This window comes from Schistocerca piceifrons, chromosome 3 (genome assembly GCF_021461385.2).
Source record: "Schistocerca piceifrons isolate TAMUIC-IGC-003096 chromosome 3, iqSchPice1.1, whole genome shotgun sequence".
NCBI lineage: Eukaryota > Metazoa > Arthropoda > Insecta > Orthoptera > Acrididae > Schistocerca > Schistocerca piceifrons.
Window position 1 is genome coordinate 136,946,494 of NC_060140.1, and position 21,513 is coordinate 136,968,006.

The following is a 21,513-nucleotide window of genomic DNA, read 5'->3' on the forward strand; positions in this document are numbered from 1 at the left end:
GGAACATAACGGGGCCTAACAACCTGACAGATATATGAAGATGGCATCTGTTCTTTCGGACATGTCCGAAAGGATACCATCTTCATATATAGTTAAGGCTAACCGCCATTGACCTTCTTCTTCTGTGCTGGATGCACACGCATTGCCCGAACTCTTACGGGACTCGGTAAGATTGTCTGCCGCGAGTAATGAGTGTAGTGGGTAGGGGCACTACGAATGTAGTGTGTGGACATTAAGTTGGGAATGTGGGTCTCATGGGGAGGGTGCAAGGGATAAATCCCTGCAGTCTTCTGTGCCCTCGGTGGCTCAGATGGATACAGCGTCTGCCATGTAAGAAGGACATCGCGGGTTCGAGTCCTGGTCGGGGCACACAGTTTCAACTGCCTGTCGAGAGCTTAGGGTCTTGATTTAATTACCATTTCAACCTGACAGATTTTATCATCACAATGAGCCATGCCCACTGTGAGACTGACTTCCGCCTGATGACGCTGCGGTCACGTGACACGCAAAGAAAGGTATATAAGACGAGCAGAGATGAATGAGGGATCACCCTAATGATGATACGGGCCGTATGACAACGGGCAGATTGATGTGGCCTGTTCCTAGAACAGAGCATCTCGGAAACGGCCACGCTGGTCGACTGCTCGTGTGCTGCTGTCGTCAACATCCATGCAAAATGAATTGCCGAAAGTGGTTGCTTTCAGAATAAAATATCTTAAAGTGTACGGCTGTTGGTAAAGTTTATTGACATTGAAACGTCCAAGTAAAGTGATTGCAGCTTGGTCAAACCGCGAGTAGCCGACAAAGTGCTGGACATCCACACCTCATCGCACAACGTAGAGTTTGGAAGCTTATCCATATCGTAAAGGAAGATACGTCGCGATCTGTGACAGATCTGTAGGAAGAGTATAAGGCTGGGGCAAGGAAAAGTTTCCCGGAGAACACGTTCAGCGTACATTGTTGGATATGGGGTTCTGCAGCAGATTACACCTACGTCTGGACCGTTTTTCTTCGTGCAGTGTATGGATCGATGCATCATAGGATCATTGTTGCAATAACTTGTGGGTGCCACGTTTCATACTTGTGGCCAGCTAGCTCACTGATACAATGAACCGGGAAGCCCAAGAAAACGGTGAAAATCGACGCTTACTAAGCTCCGAAGGAAACAGATGGTTTGTTGCTCCATTTAACTATGGTACATTGGTGGAAAAACTATTCGCGGGAAGCCTGGGCTCTCTTCTATGCTATTAATCTCTACATTTACATCATACTCCGCAAGCCACCTAATGGTGTGTGGCGGAGGGTATTTTCGGTACCACTATCTGATCCCTCCAATCCTGTTCAACTCACGAACAGTGGGTGGGAAGAATGATTGTCGGTATGTCTCTGTATTGGCTTTAATTTCTCGAATTTTCTCCTCGTGGTCAGTACGCGAGATGAATGTGGGGGAGGTAATATGTCGTCCGACTCCTCCTGAAAAGTGCTGTCCCGAAATTTCAATAGTAAATCTCTGCATGATGCACAACGCCTCTCTTGTAACGTCTGCCAGGGGAGTGTCTTTAGCATTTCCGTAACGCTCTCTCGCCAACTAAGCGATCCCGTGACGAAACGCGCCGCTCTTCGTTGGATCTTCTCTACCTCCTATATCAGTCCTACCTGTTAGGGATCCCAGATAGTCCGCAGCTCGTGGTCGTGCGGTAGCGTTCTCACTTCCCACGCCCGGGTTCCCGGGTTCGATTCCCGGCGGGGTCAGGGATTTTCTCTGCCTCGTGATGACTGGGTGTTGTGTGACGTCCTTAGGTTAGTTAGGTTTAAGTAGTTCTAAGTTCTAGGGGACTGATGACCATAGATGTTAAGTCCCATAGTGCTCAGAGCCACTTGAACCATTTGAATTTGATCCCAGATAGATGAATAGTACCCAAAAATCAGTAAAACAAGCACCTTATAAGCCACTTCTTTCGTGGATGAGTTACATTTCCTTAAGATTCTTCCGATGAATCTGAGTCCGGTGTCTGGCGTCTGCTTTTATGTGATGATTCCACTTCAAGGCCGCTCTGGATAATTACGCCTGAATATTTCACGGCAGACGCTGTCTCCAGCTGTTTACCATCAATAGTGTACATCTACATCTACGTGGATACTCTGCAAATCACACTTACGTGCCTGGCAGAGGGTTCATCGAACCACCTTCACAATTCTCTATTATTCCAATCTCTATAGCGCGCGGAAAGAATGAACACCTGTATCTTTCCGTACGAGCTCTGATTTCCCTTATTTTATAATGGTGATCGTTCCGCCCTATGTAGGTCGGTGTCAACAAAATATTTTCGCATTCGGAGAAGAAAGTTGTCTCTGCCTCGTGATGACTGAGTGTTGTGTGCTGTCCTTAGGTTAGTTACGTTTAAGTAGTTCTAAGTTCTAGGGGACTGATGACCATAGATGTTAAGTCCCATAGTGCTCAGAGCCATTTGAACCATTTGGAGAAAGTTGGTGATTGGAATTTCGAGAGAAGATTTCGTCGCAACGAAAAACGCCTTTCTTTTAATGACGTCCATCCCAAATCCTGTATCATTTCTGTGACACTCTCTCCCATTCTTCGCGATAATACAAAACGTGCTGCCTTTCTTTTCTTTGGATTTTTTCGATGTACTCCGTCAGCCCTATCTGGTAAGGAACCCACACAGCGCAGCAGTATTCTAAAAGAGGGCGGACAAACGTAGTCTAGGCAGTCTACTTAGTAGATCTGTTACATTTTCTAAGTGTCCTGCCAATAAAATGCAGTCTCTGGTTAGCCTTCCCCACAACATTTTCTGTGTGTTCAAATTTAAATTGTTCGTAATTGTGATACCTAGGTATTTAGTTGAATTTACGGCTTTTAGATTAGACTGATTTATCGTGTAAGGTCAACTGCCACTTTTCGCACCATTCCGATATTTCTTCTAAATCGTTTTGCAGTTTGTTTTGATTTTCTGATGACTTTATTAGTCAATAAACGATAGCGCCATCTGCAGACAACCGAAGACGGCTGCTCAGATTGTCTCCGAAATAGTTTATACAGATAAGGAACAGCAAAGGGCCTATAATACTACCTTAGGGGACGCCAGAAATCACTTACTCGATGACTTTCCGTCAATTACAATGAACTGTGACCTCACTGAGAGGAAATCACAGATCCAGTCACATAACTGAGACGATATTCCATAAGCACGCAATTTCACTACGAGCCGCTTGTGTGGTACAGTGTCAAAAGCCTTCCGGAAATCCAGAAATACGGAATCCATCTGAAATCCCTTGTCAATAGCACTCAGCACTTCGTTTGAATAAAGAGATAGTTGTGTTTCACGGTAACGATGTTTCCTAAACCCATGTTGACTGTGTGTGAATAGACCGTTTTCTTCGAGGTGATTCATTATGTTCGAACACAATATATGTTCTAAAATCCTGCTGCATATCGACGTTAACGATATGGGCCTGTAATTTAGTGGATTACTTCTACTACCTTTCTTGAATATTGATGTAGCTGTACAGTAGTGGATTTCTTTTCCTTTTTTTTTATGGTCATCAGTCTACTGACTGGTTTGATGCGGCCCGCCACGAATACCTTTCCTGTGCTAACCTCTTCATCTCAGAGTAGCACTTGCAACCTACGTCCCCAATTATTTGCTTGACGTATTCCAATCTCTGTCTTCCTCTATCGTTTTTGCCCTCTACAGCTCCCTCTAGTCCCATGGAAGTCATTCCCACATGTCTTAGCAGATGTCCTATCATCCTGTCCCTTCTCCTTATCAGTGTTTTCCATATATTCCTTTCCTCTCCGATTCTACGTAGAACCTCCTCATTCATTCCTTACCTTATCAGTCCACCTAATTTTCAACATTCGTCTATAGCACCACAAATCAAATGCTCCGATTATCTTCTGTTCCGGTTTTCCCACAGTCCATGTTTCACTACCATACAATGCTGTACTCCAGACGTACATCCTCAGAAATTTCTTCCTCAAATTAAGGCCGGTATTTGATATTAGTATACTTCTCTTGGCCAGAAATGCCTTTTTTGCCATAGCGAATCTGCTTTTGATGTCCTCCTTGCTCCGTCCGTCATTGGTTATTTTACTGCCTACGTAGCAGAATTCCTTAACTTCATTGACTTCGTGACCATCAATCCTGATGTTAAGTTTCTCGCTGTTCTCATTTCTGCTACTTCTCATTACCTTCGTCTTTCTCCGATTTACTCTCAAACCATACTGTGTACTCATTAGACTGTTCATTGCGTTCAGCAGATCATTTAATTCTTCTTCACTTTCACTCAGGATAGCAATGTCATCAGCGAATCATATCATTGATATCCTTTCACCTTGTATTTTAATTCCACTCCTGAACCTTTCTTTTATTTCCATCATTGCTTCCTCGATATACAGATTGAAGAGTAGGGGCGAAAGGCTACAGCCTTGTCTTACACCCTTCTTAATACGAGCACTTCGTTCTTGATCGTCCACTCTTATTATTCCCTCTCGGTTGTTGTACATATTGTATATGACCCGTCTCTCCCTATAGCTTACCCCTACTTTTTTCAGAATCTCGAACAGCTTGCACCATTTTATATTGTCGAACGCTTTTTCCAGGTCGACAAATCCTATGAAAGTGTCTCGATTTTTCTTTAGCCTTGCTTCCATTATTAGCCGTAACGTCAGAATTGCCTCTCTCGTCCCTTTACTTTTCCCAAAGCCAAACTGATCGTCACCTAGCGCATTCTCAATTTTCTTTTCCATTCTTCTGTATATCATTCTTGTAAGCAGCTTCAATGCATGAGCTGTTAAGCTGATTGTGCGATAATTCTCGCACTTGTCAGCTCTTGCCGTCTTCGGAATTGTGTGGATGATGCTTTTCCGAAAGTCAGATGGTATATCGCCAGACTCATATATTCTCCACACCAACGTGAATAGTCGTTTTGTTGCCACTTCCCCCAATGATTTTAGAAATTCTGATGGAATGTTATCTATCCCTTCTGCCTTATTTGACCGTAAGTCCTCCAAAGCTCTTTTAAATTCCGATTCTAATACTGGATCCCCTATCTCTTCTAAATCGACTCCTGTTTCTTCTTCTATCACATCAGACAAATCTTCACCCTCATTGAGGCTTTCAATGTATTCTTTCCACCTATCTGCTCTCCCCTCTGCATTAAACAGTGGAATTCCCGTTGCACTCTTAATGTTACCATCGTTGCTTTTAATGTCACCAAAGGTTGTTTTGACTTTCCTGTATGCTGAGTCTGTCCTTCCGACAATCATATCTTTTTCGCTGTCTTCACATTTTTCCTGCAGCCATTTCGTCTTAGCTTCCCTGCACTTCCTATTTATTTCATTCCTCAGCGACTTGTATGTCTGTATTCCTGATTTTCCCAGAACATGTTTGTACTTCCTCCTTTCATCAATCAACTGAAGTATTTTTTCTGTTACCCATGGTTTCTTCGCAGCTACCTTCTTTGTACCTATGTTTTCCTTCCCAACTTCTGTGATGGCCCTTTTTAGAGATGTCCATTCCTCTTCAACTGTACTGCCTACTGCGCTATTCCTTATTGCTGTATCTATAGCGTTAGAGAACTTCAAACGTATCTCGTCATTCCTTAGTACTTCCGTATCCCACGTCTTTGCGTATTGATTCTTCCTGACTAATGTCTTGAAATTCAGCCTACTCTTCATCACTACTATATTGTGATCTGAGTCTATATCTGCTCCTGGGTACGCCTTACAGTCCAGTATCTGATTGCGGAATCTCTGTCTGACCATGATGTAATCTAATTGAAATCTTCCCGTATCTCCCGGCCTTTTCCAAGTATACCTCCTGCTCTTGTGATTCTTGAACAGGGTATTCGCTATTACTAGCTAAAACTTGTTACAGAACTCAATTAGTCTTTCTCCTCTTTCATTCCTTGTCCCAAGCCCATATTCTCCTGTAACCTTTTCTTCTACTGCTTCCCCTACAACTGCATTCCAGTCGCCCATGACTATTAGATTTTCGTCCCCCTTTACATACTGCATTACCCTTACAATATCCTCATACACTTTCTCTGTCTGTTCATCTTCAGCTTGCGACGTCGGCATGTATACCTGAACTATCGTTGTCGGTGTTGGCCTGCAGCCGATTCTGATTAGAACAACCCGGTCACTGAACTGTTCACAGTAACACACCCTCTGCCCTACCTTCCTATTCATAACGAATCCTACACCTGTTATACCATTTTCTGCTGCTGTTGATATTACCCGATACTCATCCGACCAGAAATCCTTGTCTTCTTTCCACTTCACTTCACTGACCCCTACTATATCTAGATTGAGCCTTTGCATTTCCCTTTTCAGATTTTCTAGTTTCCCTACCACGTTCAAGCTTCTGACATTCCACGCCCCGACTCGTAGGACGTTATCCTTTCGTTGATTATTCAATCTTTTTCTCATGGTAACCTCCCCCTTGGCAGTCCCCTCCCGGAGATCCGAATGGGGGACTATTCCGGACTCTTTTGCCAATGGAGAGATCATCATGACACTTCTTCAATTACAGGCCACACGTCCTGTTGATACACGTTACGTGTCTTTAATGCAGTGGTTTCCATTGCCTTCTGCATCCTCATGTCGTTGATCATTGCTGATTCTTCCGCCTTTAGGGGCAATTTCCCACCCCTAGGACAAGATAGTGCCCTGAACCTCTGTCCGCTCCTCCGCCCTCTTTGACAAGGCCGTTGGCAGAATGAGGCTGACTTCTTATGCCGAAAGTCTTCGGCCGCCAATGCTGATTATTTATCAAAATTTAGGCGGTGGCAGGGATCGAACCCAAGACCGAAGACGTTTTGATTATGAATCAAAGACGCTACCCCTAGACCACGGGTCTATGCATGCGCAAAATGTTACATTTATTTAAGTTCAGGATCAACTGCCAGAGCCTGCACAAATCATCAACTCTCTACATATCGTTTTGCAAATTCTTACTATCTTTTGGCGTTCCGATTGTGGTATAGGCAACTGCATCATCTGCGAATAGCCTTAAAGAGCATCCGACGCTCTCTGCTAGATCATATATATATATATATATATATATATATATATATATATATATATATATATATATATATATATATATATATATATTTTGTAAACAGTATCGGTACTATCTCACTTGCCTGTGGTACTCCGGATATTACCTGTACATCTGTCGATTTAGACTGCAAGGAACCTGTTCACCGTTGCAGACAGCGCCTGCGGTACGAACGGATAGCTCGGGTGCGGAACCGCAGGGTGGTAAGCGATACTGGACAAACGAGGCAGGCGGGTCTAGCCACATACAGGAGAGCAGTGTCTAGGCAGTAGCAGAGACGGGAGAAGGCCAGCACTCCGACTGCGAGCAAGCAGGAGCCCGCGTGAAAGGCGGTCTGGGACTGCCTGCACTGACGCCTGGGAGCGAGGCCTAGCTACGCACGCACACAGCGGCGGTGGCATTTCGCGACTCTGTTTCTACTATCGCTTCACGCAGATTGCATCACAGATATAGAGACGCTGAGGAGGGGGAATATTGCGGAGCCACATGTACTATCAAAAACACAATGTAAGGCATTATAACTCTGAAAGGCCTTGTAGAGGCATGCAACCATTATGAATAGAAGTACTGGAAGGAATTTGAAAAAGCTGCTTGATTGCTTAAAAACTAGTTTTCTCTGAATTTGTTCATTAATTGTCATGACTCGCTTCGAGAGTAACCCATCACTTGATGACCTATTACGAGGGTTGGATCTTTAATAGTGTCAACTATTTATTTACAACTCCTTCAAAATGATACATGTTTCAAAGTTTTACTGGCCTTTAAAGTAGTCACTATCATTGTGTATAAAACCCGTTGCCAGCGATGTGGAAGTCGAAGGATATTCTTAGCAGTGCCACTTGTGTTTACAGTTCGAGCGGCGCGGTCTATTGCCCGACGAATTTGTAGCAGTGCTGAAGCGAATGCCGTGAAGTGTTTCCTTCAGTTTAGAAATCGAGTTGAACTTACGAGGGCTTAAGTAAGGCGAGCGCAGTAGGTGGTATAGCAATTAGCAGCTCCATCAGTCAAACAAATCAGTAACAGCTTGCACTGTACGTGCTTGAGCATTGTCCTACAAAATGATGGTCAGGTCCTGGAGAAAGTGTCATCACTTCTGTCTCTAAGCTGGTCGTAGGTTGTGTTACAAAAATGAACAGTATAGAGACAGAAGTAATGGTACTTTCTGCAGGACCTGACCATCACTTTGCAGGACAATGCTCAAGCACGTACAATGCAAGCTGTTACTGATTTGTTTGACTGATGGGGCTGCTAAGTGTTATACAACCTACTGCACTCCCCTGACATAAGCCCTCGTGAGTTCAACTCGATTTCTAAACTGAAGGAAACACTTCACGGAAATCGCTTCAGAACTGCTACAAATTCGTCGGGCAATAGACCGCGCCGCTCGAACTGTCAACACAACTGGCACTGCTAAAAGTAACCTGCGACTTCCACATCGGTGGCAACGGGTTATACACAATGCTGGTGACTACTTTGAAGGTCAGTAAAACTTTTAAGCACGTATCTATTTTTTACGAGCTGTAAATAAACAGTTGCCACCATCAAAGTTCCAGCCCTCGTATAAATTGACAAAGCAACAGAAGTTAGGTTACATATTTTTACAGAAATGCAAATCTCTTATCAAAATCAGTTCCAAATGAACAATAATCATGAACAAGACACTGTTTCATAAAGGAATGCATATCATTTTATATACAAATAGATGAGTCTTTGATGTAAACGTCAAAGACTGTCACTACGAATATGTAAAAAAAACAGGTAGCATCATTAATTGCGCAGTTTCATCCTAACTGCTCAAGTTCCATACAAGCAATGACCAGCGCAACCAGTCTATTCTGGGGGAAGGGTTCAGTCAAGCTAGGTGGCGCAGCTGTGTCGATGCTCGTTTAAAGAGAGCCACACAAATTCGTGGCCATTATAAGTTCAAAAACAAAAGTTCAAATGTGTGTGAAATCTTATGGGACTTAATTGCTAAGGTCATCAGTCCCTAAGCTTACACACTACTTAACCTAAATTATGCTAAGGACGAACACGCACACACCCATGCCCGAAGGAGGACTGGAGCCTCCGCCGGGACCAGCCACACAGTCCATGACTGCAGCCCCTTAGACCGCTCGGCTAATCCCGCGCGGCCCAATATAAGTATAATAATTCTTGAGAGACACTGGCGGAAAGTGCGTATCAGTACATAAAATATTTAGGAGTAGCTTGCCCAGATATGAGCAAAAAGTCCTAACGTCCTAATAAAATTAAAGTAACATGCTATCGTAAAAACAGCAAATAAAAATCTTTATAATTTTCTTTGTACACATGCGTAAAATTTTCAAGATATGAGCAAAGGAAATGCAAGTCTGTTACAGTGTAAACTGCCCGTGTAGCTTACGTACAAAATACACTGATCACTCAGAATGCTATGACCACCTCCCTAATAGCCGGTATGTCCAAGTTTGGCAATGGAAAGAGCGGCGACACGTCGTGGTATGGAAGCAATGAGGCCTTTGCAGGTGCCTGGAGGGAACTGGCACGACATCTTCATACACATGTCACTTAATTCCCTTAAATTCCGGGGTGGGTGTTATGAGCCCTAACGCCACGTTCAATCACATCCCGGATGTGTTCGATCGGGTTCAAATGTGGCGGGTTGGGAGGCCACCACATCAATTGCAGCTCGACAATATGTTTCTCGAGCCACTCCCTTCACACTCCTAGCCTTGTCCCCATGGCGTATTTTCTTGTTGAAAATTGCCACTGCCGTCGGGAAACATGAAAGTCATGTAATGACATACGTGATCTTCAGCTATGGTACGATACTGCTTGGCCGTCTGGTGCGTTGCATGAGCTCCACTGGACTCTTGGATGCCCACGCGAATGTTCCTCAGACCGTAATGGAGCCACCGCCAGCCTTGTCTCTTGTCTTGCAGTACAGGCGCCAAGGAGATGTTCCTCCGGAAGGCGACGGATTCGAGCCTTCCTATAGGTATGATGAAGAAGGTATTGCGATTCATCAGACCATGCAGCGCTCTGCCACAGCGCCAACGTCCAGCACGGTGGTCACGTGCCGATTTCAGTGGTAGTTGCTGATGGGGATTAATATTGGCACATGCACGAGCTGTCGGCTGCGGGGGCCGATCGTTGGGAGTGATCGGTGCACTGTGTGTTCAGACGCACTTGTACTCTGCCCAGCATTAAAGTGTGCCGGCCACGCTAGCTGAGCGGTTCTAGGCGCTTCAGTCCGGAACCGTGCGACTGCTACGGTCGCAGGTTCGAATCTGCTTCGGGCATGGATGTGTGTGATGTCCTTGGTTAGGTTTAAGTAGTTCTAAGTTCGAGGGTACTAATGACCTCAGATGTTAAGTGCCATAGTGCTCAGAGCCACTGGAGCCATTAAGGTGTGATGTTAGTTCCGCCACAGTTCGCTACCTGCCCTGTTTCACCAGTCTGCCCAGGCTGCAACGTCCGACATCTGTAATGAGGGGTGGCCGCCCAACCTCACGACCTCTGGACGTGGTTCCACCTTGGCTTCGCCACGTGTTGAAGACACTCACCACAGCACTCCTCGAACACCCAGCAAGTCGTGCAGTTTCCGAAATGCTCGTGCCCAGTTTCCCGGCCATTACAGTCTGCCCTGGGTCAAATTCAGACAGATCGCGCGCCTTCCTCATTCCACACACGGGCAGTACGCTCTCTGATACTACAAGCACCGTGCGTGTCTCTGGCTAGCAGTCATTCCTCGCCAGGTGACGCTGCTGTGGGCCTAGACGGTGGTCATAATGTTCTGGCCGATCAGTGCATGTACGTCACTAGACGAAGTTAAAACGTCACAAATTAACGGTTACAATTTCTGTTTCGCAATAAAATAAAGGCTCATGGATCGCTGTGGCATTAGGTCAAGTTAAAGATCAAGTTAAAGTTTCGCAAATGGAAGGTTATCAATAGCTCAGATAATGAAAGAAGCAGGAAGAGGAAATTATATTATTTTATTTCATTTTACTTCGATGAAAGAACAGTACACCGAAAAGATAAAAAACCCATTGCAGTTGCTCGCTGTCTGCTCGTTAGTCAAGAGGTTTGAACTCAAGCTGTTATTAACGTACATGTCCATTTCCTCGAGTATATTACCTCTAGTTAAACAATTTTCAATAGAGACCAAGTGATGGTTCTGTTACCTTAAGTGGTAATGCAGAGAACTACAGTTACTAGTGTATCAGTGCTCCCTGAAATGCATTTTTGAATTCAATTGGTTCAAATGGCTCTGAGCACTATGGAACTTAACATCTGAGGTCGTCAATCCACTAGAACTAAGAATTACTTAAATATAACTAACCTAAGGACATCACACACATCCATACCCGAGGCAGGAATCGAACCTGCGACAGTAGCAGTCGCGCGGTTCTGGACTGAAGCGCCTGGAACCGCTCGGCCAATGCAGCAACATTCGCAGGACCCACATTTGATCCTATACACGTGGGCATTAGAAAACTTATTCCTCGCAGCTACCAAACTGTGTTGCAGGAGCCGTCCAGGTTTGTTATTGGTTTGGAAACCGACCTGTATATTATGTCCGAACATGACAGTTAATGAATAGATTCAGAAAAAAAAATTACGGCCGTTTGTAAGCAACCACGCAGCTTTTCTAAATTCGTTGCAGTAATTACAGTGTGAGGTGACCATATCCTCGGAGACCTCAGAGGTCACCTAGCATTTGTATTCTTTTACATATAATTAAAACTCTTTGTATGTGAATGAACATTCAAATTCGATTCTGGGCTCAGTATCACAAAAGTACCGTAAAAAAGAGAAATTCTCCAGAAGAGTGCTGCGCTCCTCTCACAACACGTGCACAGCGCATCTTTTGTTGCCGTCAACCGCTACGACCCACTGTTTACGTCAGCACGGCGTGCGACGCAGGTCGAGGCGACCGTCCGAGGGGAAGCCAGAGAGAGCAGCGTCCGGGAGCGAGTCGCAAGTGGCTGCGACAGAAACGACAATGAAGGACGTGGCAGTGCGTGAAAAATACTGATCAGTTAAGATATGCTGGAGGATATCGATGGGGCAAGAAAGACGGGAGTATTGCAAGTAAAGTAATGGAGCGAATTTTGTTCGGCAAAGTGTCAAATATGATTAATCAAGGTTGTGCAATCGGAACAGCTTTTGTATATTAGCAGTAGGTGCCCATAAATAAAGTGAGAAAATAATAAGCTTCATCTTTCAACGAATGATTGTGAGTCTGTTCTTTCGTTTGTTCATAAAAAAAACGTAAACCTCTCTCACAGTTTCGACCTCACGCCTGTTCCAACTGCCCAACTGCTGCCTACAAGACAGTTCCATTTTCTCACGAATCATCACCGAGAAAGAAGCGACGTACTCAACCAGGGATCATCATCATATTTCAGATAAAACAGCACATAATTCGTATGCTCCGGAGTGCAGTTCTACAGATGTAGAAGACAGATGTGAGACACTATTTGGATATAAAGACTATGGAATTCAGTGCTCAAGAAATATGGGTCATCGCAAATTCTCTAACGGTAGACTGGACTCGCATTTCAAACCCGCATCCGGCCATCCTGATTTAGATTTTCCGTGATTTCCCTAAATCGCTTCAGGCAAATGCCCGGATGGTTCCTTTGACAGGGGGCGGCCGATTTCCTTCCTCAACCTTCCCTAATCCGATGGGACCGATGACCACGCTGTTTGGTCCTGTCCGCCAAATAAACCAACCAACCATGATATATAGAGGCACAATCGTCGCGCATATAAAAAACTGACGTTCTACAGAGGTAAACATTAATAGTGCGGTTGTATTACAATAACTTTTTTTATCTCACATAGCACGGACAGATAAACATTCAGGGGCAATAAAAATGGTTCAAATGGCACTAAGCACTATGGGACTTAACATCTGAGGCCATCAGTCCCCTAGACTTAGAACTACTTAAACCCAACTAACCTACGGACATCACACACATCCATGCCCGAGGCAGGATTCGAACCTGCGACCGTAGCAGCAGCGCGGTTCCGAACTGAAGCGCTTAGAGCCGCTCGGCCACAACGGCCGGCATTCAGGGAGCAATAATTAGAAAAGACACGCCACTACACAAAAATCTGCATATATTTGGGAAATGTAAGTTGATTCTGGCTACTATAATTTGCAAAGCGTGTGGTCCTTATTTTCGAATAATTAATTATGAAAATTTATTCCATGTGATAAATACACCTGTGGCAGACATTAAGCAAATTATAATATCGCCTCCAGACTTGATAATGGTCTCGTCATTTAGCGCCCCAATTAAGGTGTGATAGACTGCCTGAATTTTCGTCAGACCAGCAACGTATGAGTGCAGCCCTATGAACAAGTGTGCTATTAACTTGGGAAACGGAATTTTACGCTCAAGTGAAAATTCTGGTTGATCTACACGGTGACCTTAATGAGTGGGTACGGGTCATGGTACGGTAAACACCCCAACACAGCACACAACCACCTCCGGTCTGAGGTAAAGTCTTCACAGCAGTGGGTGAAACGCCTCATTGCACTCCACCCCTTGCATTATTTCAAAGAAAATCTCGAGAATCGTCAGACCACATTGCACACCGCAAGTAAGCTACTGTACGGCTTCTGAGTTGTTTGGCACAGAGAAGACAGGGAATTTTTAAATGCCGCTGCGAGCAGTGACCGAATCTGATCAACAGAAATTCCTGTTCGGTTTGATCCCAGTATCATTGACAATGCGTGATACTCGTCTTCGATCCCAATCGGTTAAGATCTTTTTACGACCAGTAGAGACTCTGGACAGTTCGTGTCACACATCAACAAATCAGGCAGTATTAGTCACGGTGCGGCTATGGGCACGCCCAAGCGCGACAGCTCCTTTCTTCCTGTCAGGCCTCCGTGTCGAGTTGTCTTATTGCGCTGATTAAACGTAAGGGGAGGGGAGGGGGGGAGGGACAAAAAATATGGAAAAGCAAAACACGCTGCGCATTAATATAGCTAAGCATTCAAAACTGGTACTACTCATCTCGGAATGAATAAATTCATGCCTTGCATGGTTTCTATAGGAAATCGTATACTGTTGTTTCTGCAGAATAATAGCAACTTCAGGTAACGATTATAGAGGTCGATATCAATCAGACACCCTTCTCTCCAAAGCAGACCAAATAGTCTCAATAACACTGTGACCTAGTGGCCAGGGGAGATGCGACAATTCGTCCTCGGGCTCACAAAACCAGCCCTGTACTTACTGGGTGTGTGAACAGAGGTCCTGTTGCCTTGAAACACATTGTACCATGGGATGGACATGATCAGGCAAAAGTGTCCAATAATCTTTGGTAGTAATGCGACCTTGCACAGTAACTATCAGACCTATGGTTCAAATGGCTCTGAGCACTATGGGACTTAACATCTATGGTCATCAGTCCCCTAGAACTTAGAACTACTTAAACCTAACTAACCTAAGGACAGCACACAACACCCAGTCATCACGAGGCAGAGAATCAGACCTGTGGAACAGCACGACATGGCTGCCCAAATCACTACCGAGACCCCACCATACTTCAGTCTTGGGACGTGAACTCGGCCAGAAGTTCGAAACAGTGCGAAACAAGAATCATCCAAGTAATGACTTTCTCTCACTGTCCCGTAGTCCAGGTTTCATAATTTCGGCACAACGTTTCCCTGTTACGGCTATTTGTATAAATGATGAGTCGTTTTGGAATTCCAAATGGCAAATGGTTCAAATGGTTCTAAGCACTATGGGACTTAACATCTGAGCTCATGAGTCACCTACATTTAGACCTACTTAAACCTAACTAACCTAAGGACATCACACACATTCATGTCCGAGGCAGGGTTCGAACCTGCTACCGTAGCAGCAGCGCGGTTCCGGACTGAAGCGCCTAGAACCGCTCGGCCACAGCGGCCGTCCTGGAATTCCAGTCCGCCCTGTATTTCCCTACTTATGGAGCTCACTTCGTGTTGCTTAGGCACCGACAAGGTTCGTGAATACGGTTCGATAGAGACTTTTACACTATCGTCCTCTTATTTTCCGTCACAATCCTCATCAACGATCGTCTGTCAGGATCACCTAACACTCATAATTATTTTCAGCCATAATGACTGTTTGTGAACCGTGACTGTGTCGGATAATTATTTATTTCTAGTTTCTGCTACCAGTCACTTTTTATTTTATGCTTAATCTAACATAATGCAACGCGTTTCGAACATGTTCTGTTCATCTTCAGGCGTTTATTCATACATACATACATAGAGAAATGTTACTTATAAACAAAGTCTTAAACTAGCTGAATCTAGAACACTTTGTCCATTGTTTTTTACTGCCACACCAGCAGCTACAGTAAAACACAATGGACAAATTGTTCTCGATTAATCTAGTTTAAGACTGGTTTTTTAAGTAGCATTTCTCTATGTATGTATGTATAATCGCCTGAAGATGAACAAAACATGTTCGAAACGCGTTGCATTATGTTGGATTAAGCATAAAATAGAAAGTGACTGGTAGGAGAAACTTGAAATAAATAATTACCCAACACTCACTTTCGTCCGCCTTGTGATTTAGCGGATGATATTTTTCCGCTTTCCCTGATCGCAGTACAAACCCTCGACATGGTAAGTGTCGAAACACCAAACGCTTCCGCTAACTTGATTACGGAAGCATCCACCATCGAACAATTTGCTCACGTTCAAATTCACTTACTTCCAACATAATGCACTCAGAACTACACAGAACACTGTTTGACCTGACTGACACTTCCAACGTACTGAAGACATTGCACAACTGACGTTCTTGGTGAAATACAAGAGAAAAACCTGCAGACTTGCCTAGCATCTGCATTTATGTTCAAGCACGCGTTTCTCGCGGTGTTTCCATACTTCTGTCCGACACTTGTAATAATAATGTCCAGTACGTAACCCCCTCGGACCTGCTATTGTTCTGTTGCATGTAATGTAGTCGACTGCTTTGAACAGCCTGACCGATCTACAGAGCTTGCCTACGAGGTCTCATATACAGAGTGGAGAAAAAAAACATGATAATAAGGTCGGACGAGGAACAGATCAAACTTTCGAATTAATCATAAATCGCAAATGCATTGCTGTGGATTTAAGACCATAAAACGACAGCCAATCAGCGACGAGCGTGTGGAGGTTTGTCCGGTAAGCGAACGTTTGTGGGTGTGTCTAGCAGCGCAGTTTCGTCCGGCGGAGCTGCTTCTTTGAGCACCAATCATCTCTTCGACAATGTTAACCCTATACCGATGCTGGGAGCAGAAATTTTGAGCATTTTCTATAAAAAATGGGATCGGAGAAAAATCAGTATTTAAAGTTTAATTTCTGTCTCCTATTTCAAGTTCGGGCAACGGCCTTGCCGCAGTGGATACACCGGTTCCCGTGAGATCACCGAAGTTAAGCGCTGTCGGGCGTGGCCGGCACTTGGATGGGTGACCATCCAGCTGAAATGCGCTGTTGCCATTTTTCGGGTGCACTCAGCCTCGTGATGCCAATTGAGGAGCTACTCGACCGAATAGTAGCGCTCCGGTCAAAGAAAACCATCATAACGACCGGGAGAGCGGTGTGCTGACCACACGCCCCTGCTATCCGCATCCTCACCTAAGGATGACAGGGCAGTCGGATGGTCCCGGTGCGCCACTTGTGGCCTGAAGACGGAATGCATTACAAGTTTAGTTGACCGTTTCTGATCTACTGGTTAATATAAAAATTCGTTCTATGACCGATTGTTCACTGAAAACCATAAAGAAAACTACACTGCCAACGTAGTTTTCTGAAGTGCTGCATGCGTCTTATGATATGAAGATGGCCAGTGACGGCCCAAATCGATAATTTATTTAACTGAAACTGTTTGTGGTTGTGTCGGACGATCAACTGTTTTAATAATAAGAGTTCTGTTCGCAATGAGACCTTCAGAAAAAATGGTTCAAATGGCTCTGAGCACCATGGGACTTAACTTCTGAGGTCGTCAGTCCCCTAGAACTTAGAACTACTTAAACCTAACTAACCTAAGGACATCACACACATCCATGCCCGAGACAGGATTCGAACCTGCGACAGTAGCGGTCGCATGGTTCCAGACTGTAGCGCCTAGAACCGGTCGGCCACTCCGGCCGGTTATGAAACCTTCATTGAACCGCCGGCCGGTGTGGCCGAGCGGTTCTAGGCGGTCCAGGCTGGAACCGTGCGACCGCTACGGTCGCAGGTTCGAATCCTGCCTCGGGCATGGGTATGTGTGATGTCCTTAGGTTAGTTAGGTTTAAATAATTCTAAGTTCTAGGGGACTGATAGCCTCAGATGTTAAGACCCATAGTGCTCAGAGCCATTTGAAACATGTTTTTTGTGTGCTCACCTTGTACATTGAGTACAATTATTCTTAAGTAAATTAGGCAATCTCATGCAGGATAAACGTGTTTCACCGTCAGTCTGGGTGCCCAGATCGTCCACTCGCCCGAACGCCGGCCTGGCAGTGTTTGTGTTTGCGGTGGAACGCGCGCCAGGCCGGTGTGCGCCGCTTCACGCTCTGTGGCGACTTTCTCCGGAGCAGCGAGCAGCGGCGGAAAGCGGACACCCGCTGACTGGCAGCTCCGCTTCCCTCTCGCTCTCCTCTCTCTCTGTCTCTCATTAGAAGCCCCACTTGCTCCCGTTCTGCGCGGGCGAAAGCGTCGCCGGGCCACTCTGCCGACTCCAGATCTCGCTATACTCCTACCAATAACATCATCGGCCACAAACAAAATGTTACAATGTGTGTGAAATCTTATGGGACTTAACTGCTAAGGTTATCAGTCCCTAAGCTTACACGCTACTTAACCTAAATTATTCTAAGGAGCCGGCCGAAGTGGCCGTGCGGTTAAAGGCGCTGCAGTCTGGAACCGCGAGACCGCTATGGTCGCAGGTTCGAATCCTGCCTCGGGCATGGATGTTTGTGATGTCCTTAGGTTAGTTAGGTTTAACTAGTTCTAAGTTCTAGGGAACTAATGACCTCAGCAGTTGAGTCCCATAGTGCTCAGGGCCATTTTTTTTTTTTTATTCTAAGGACACACAAACACACCTACGCCCGGGGGAGGACTCGAACCTCCGCTGTGACCAGCCGCACAGTCCATGACTGCAGCGCCCAAGACCGCTCGGCTAATCCCGCGCGGCGGGCCACAAACATTGTGATGCGTGTAAGCCGTAGACGTCAAATATTTCCAGGTTTCATACATCGTAATTCTATTTTCACCCAAATCAATTGACAGAAAGCCCTCATCAAACCGTGTATAGTCCCTTTATATAGCTGTACTAGCTGGCAAACTCAGCACTGGGCCCAGGTATTCATTTTGGCAATTTTCTATGAGAACAAAAAATCAAATTTGTTTCTACTGTAATATCAAAGATATTTCATTTCTATGTGTTCGTGAAAACACCTTTGAAATTATGAAACAGTTGCAAAAAAAAAAAAAAAAAAAAAACGCATAACGTACAGACGTATAGGTACACAGTATCCCGAACAGCTCCTGTATGCTGGGCGCAGCTGCTTCGCGTGTCTACAGCGCGATTTTGTAAACGTCTGTGTAGCAAAGACTCTTCATATTTCTATAGATGGCTACTGCTTTCGCCGAAAGGCTGTTGGCGCTTCGCAGTTGAAAGCTGTCAATCGAGCTGCCAGGTGTCAGGGATTTCCTTAAGTTGAATCGACTGTAGAAGTGTCTCAGTCGTAAGAAAAACAGTGCATTAAAACTTCATGTATGATGCGGTATTTTTTCACACATCTCGGCGTTTATGACGTCGTATCTCTTGAATTATGTGTCATACAATGATATATTCGTGTAGGGCCGGCCGCGGTGGCCGAGCGGTTCCAGGCGCTTGAGTCTGGAATGGCCCGACTGCTACGGTCGCAGGTTCGAATCCTGCCTTGGGCATGGATGTGTGTGATGTCCTTAGGTTAGTAGGTTTAAGTAGTTCTGAGTTGTAGGGGACTGATGGCCTCAGATGTTAAGTCCCATAGCGCTCAGAGCCATTTGAACCATTTTTTTATTCGTGTAGGTACATTAAGTGTCATATCTGGATAGTGTCTGCGAAATATATTGGGAATATAGTAGCAAAAAAAAATAATAAATTTAAATGTCATGCATAATGCTGCAGTTTTTCTTGCATCTCATGGTTTCTGATGTCATATCTTCTCAACTATGGTAGGTAGGTGGTTCTCACCTTACAGAGATTATTGCCTGTCAGTAAGCAACATTTGGTTGAAATCAGTCCAGTGGTTTAGGAGGAGATGTGGAACATACAAATATACACAAATACATTTTACAATATGTATGGATAATTACAGAGATACCGGTATTAACTTCACTTTTTCAAATGGACCATCGAGTGAGGTGGCGCAGTGGTTAGGATACTGGATTCGCATTCGGAGGAAAGACCGTTCAAACCCGCGTCCTGTCATTCTGATTTACGTGTTCTGTGTTTTCCCTAAATCGCTTCAGGCAAATGCCGGATGGTCCCTTTGAAAGGACACGGCTGATTTCCTTCCCCGTCCTTCCGTAATCCGAGCTTGTGCTTCGTCTCTGATGACCTTGTTGTCGACGGGACGTTAATCTCCTCCTCCTCATTTTCAAATGGACCTATAGCACTTTTTTTCCATTGTAGCTTTAAGAGAGGCTTTTCAAAGGCGTTTCACTATCCAAAATTCGTTTAGTAGTTTCGAAAAAATTGCAATATCTAGAACTTGGGGTTAACATGTTTTGAACATGAAACTGATTATCTGTCTTAGGTGGATGTTCGTGTTGTTGCACGGGGACGAGCGGGGGTCCAGCATGATGCAGCTAAGAATGTCTACTTCCAAACGCGGAATAGCGAAGACGTTTCATTTAAACCCAACTCTAATCACACTAAGCTACATGGGGTTGGACTTACGCAATAACTGGAAGGCAAAAAACATGACATCTAAGAACGATTCACCTGTAAGCTACAGTAACAGTACTGTTCCTTTTTCTATCAAAGCCTTAAAATTCCATTTCTGTCTTCAAGTGTTCGAAACGCACCCTGCAAGACACGTCGTCAGTCGCTGACGCAAGAACTTTCGGAAGACTGAAGAGATTCCTCCGACATCACTGTACATACTGCAAGGGGTACGATATTTTAAATCCTCTCTGGTCGCTGGAATTTGTTCAAGGTTTGCTCTCTAAGGTTACCGGGAAGAAAAAAAGTCCAATGGCGTCAAATGAGGTGAACACAGAGGCCAACTGATAACGCCTTCACGTCCTATTCAGCCTTAAGAAAAGAGCTGAATATTTTCCTAACACCAGTCAGTACAAAGTCTTCATGCCGGAACCATATGTTATGTTGTTGTGGTCTTCAGTCAAAAGACTGGTTTGATGTAGCTCTCCATTGTACTCTATCCTGTGCAAGTCTCTTCATCTCCGAATAACTACATCGGTCTGTATCTTCTTACTGTATTCATCCCCCACCGTTCCTCGAAATACGTGATTCCTCCAAATACGTGACCCCTTGATGTCTCACAATGTGTCCTATCAACCGATCCCTTCTTTTATTCAAGTTGTGCCACGAATTTCTTTTCTCCCAATTCTGCTTCGTACTTCCTCATTAGTTACGCCATGTATCTGTCTAACCGTCAGCATACCTTTGTAACACCACATTTCAAAAGCTATATTCTCTTCTTGTCTACACCACTTACCGTCCATAGTTGGCTTCCATACATGGCTATACTCCAGACAAATACCTTCAGGAAAGATTTAGTAACACTTAAATCCACATTCGATGTAAACAAATTTATCTTCTTCAGAAACCCTTTTCATGCCATTGCCCTCTACATTTATATCCTCTCTACTTCGGTCATCATGAGTTATTTTTCTGCTCAAATAGAAAATCTCATCTACTACTTTAAGCGTGTCGCTTCTTAATCTAATTTCCTTTGCATCACCTGATTGAATTCTACTACATTCAATCATCCTTGTTTGCTTTTCTTGATATTCACTGTATATCCTCCTTTCGAGACATTGTCTATTCCGTTCAATTGCTCTTACGAGTCCTTTCTTATCTTTGACAGAATTTCAATGTCATCGGCAAAGCTCAGCTGCGCGGAGTGGTCGCGCGGTTTGAGGCATCATGTCACGGACTGCGCGGCACCTCCCGTCGGCGGTTCGAGTCCCCCCTCGGGCATGGGTGTCTGTGTCCGTCTTGGCATAAGGTAGTTTAAGTTAATTTAAGTAGTGTGTAAGTCTAGGGACCGATGACCTAAGCAGTTTGGTCCCTTAGGAATTCATACACACTTGCATATTTGGCAAACCTCAAAGTTTTTGTTTTTGTTTTTTTTCTCCCTGGTCTCAAATTCCCATTCGAAATTTTTCTTTGTCTCACTACCTTCTCAACCGCTGCTTTCCTTTCATGATGCCAGTCGTTGTG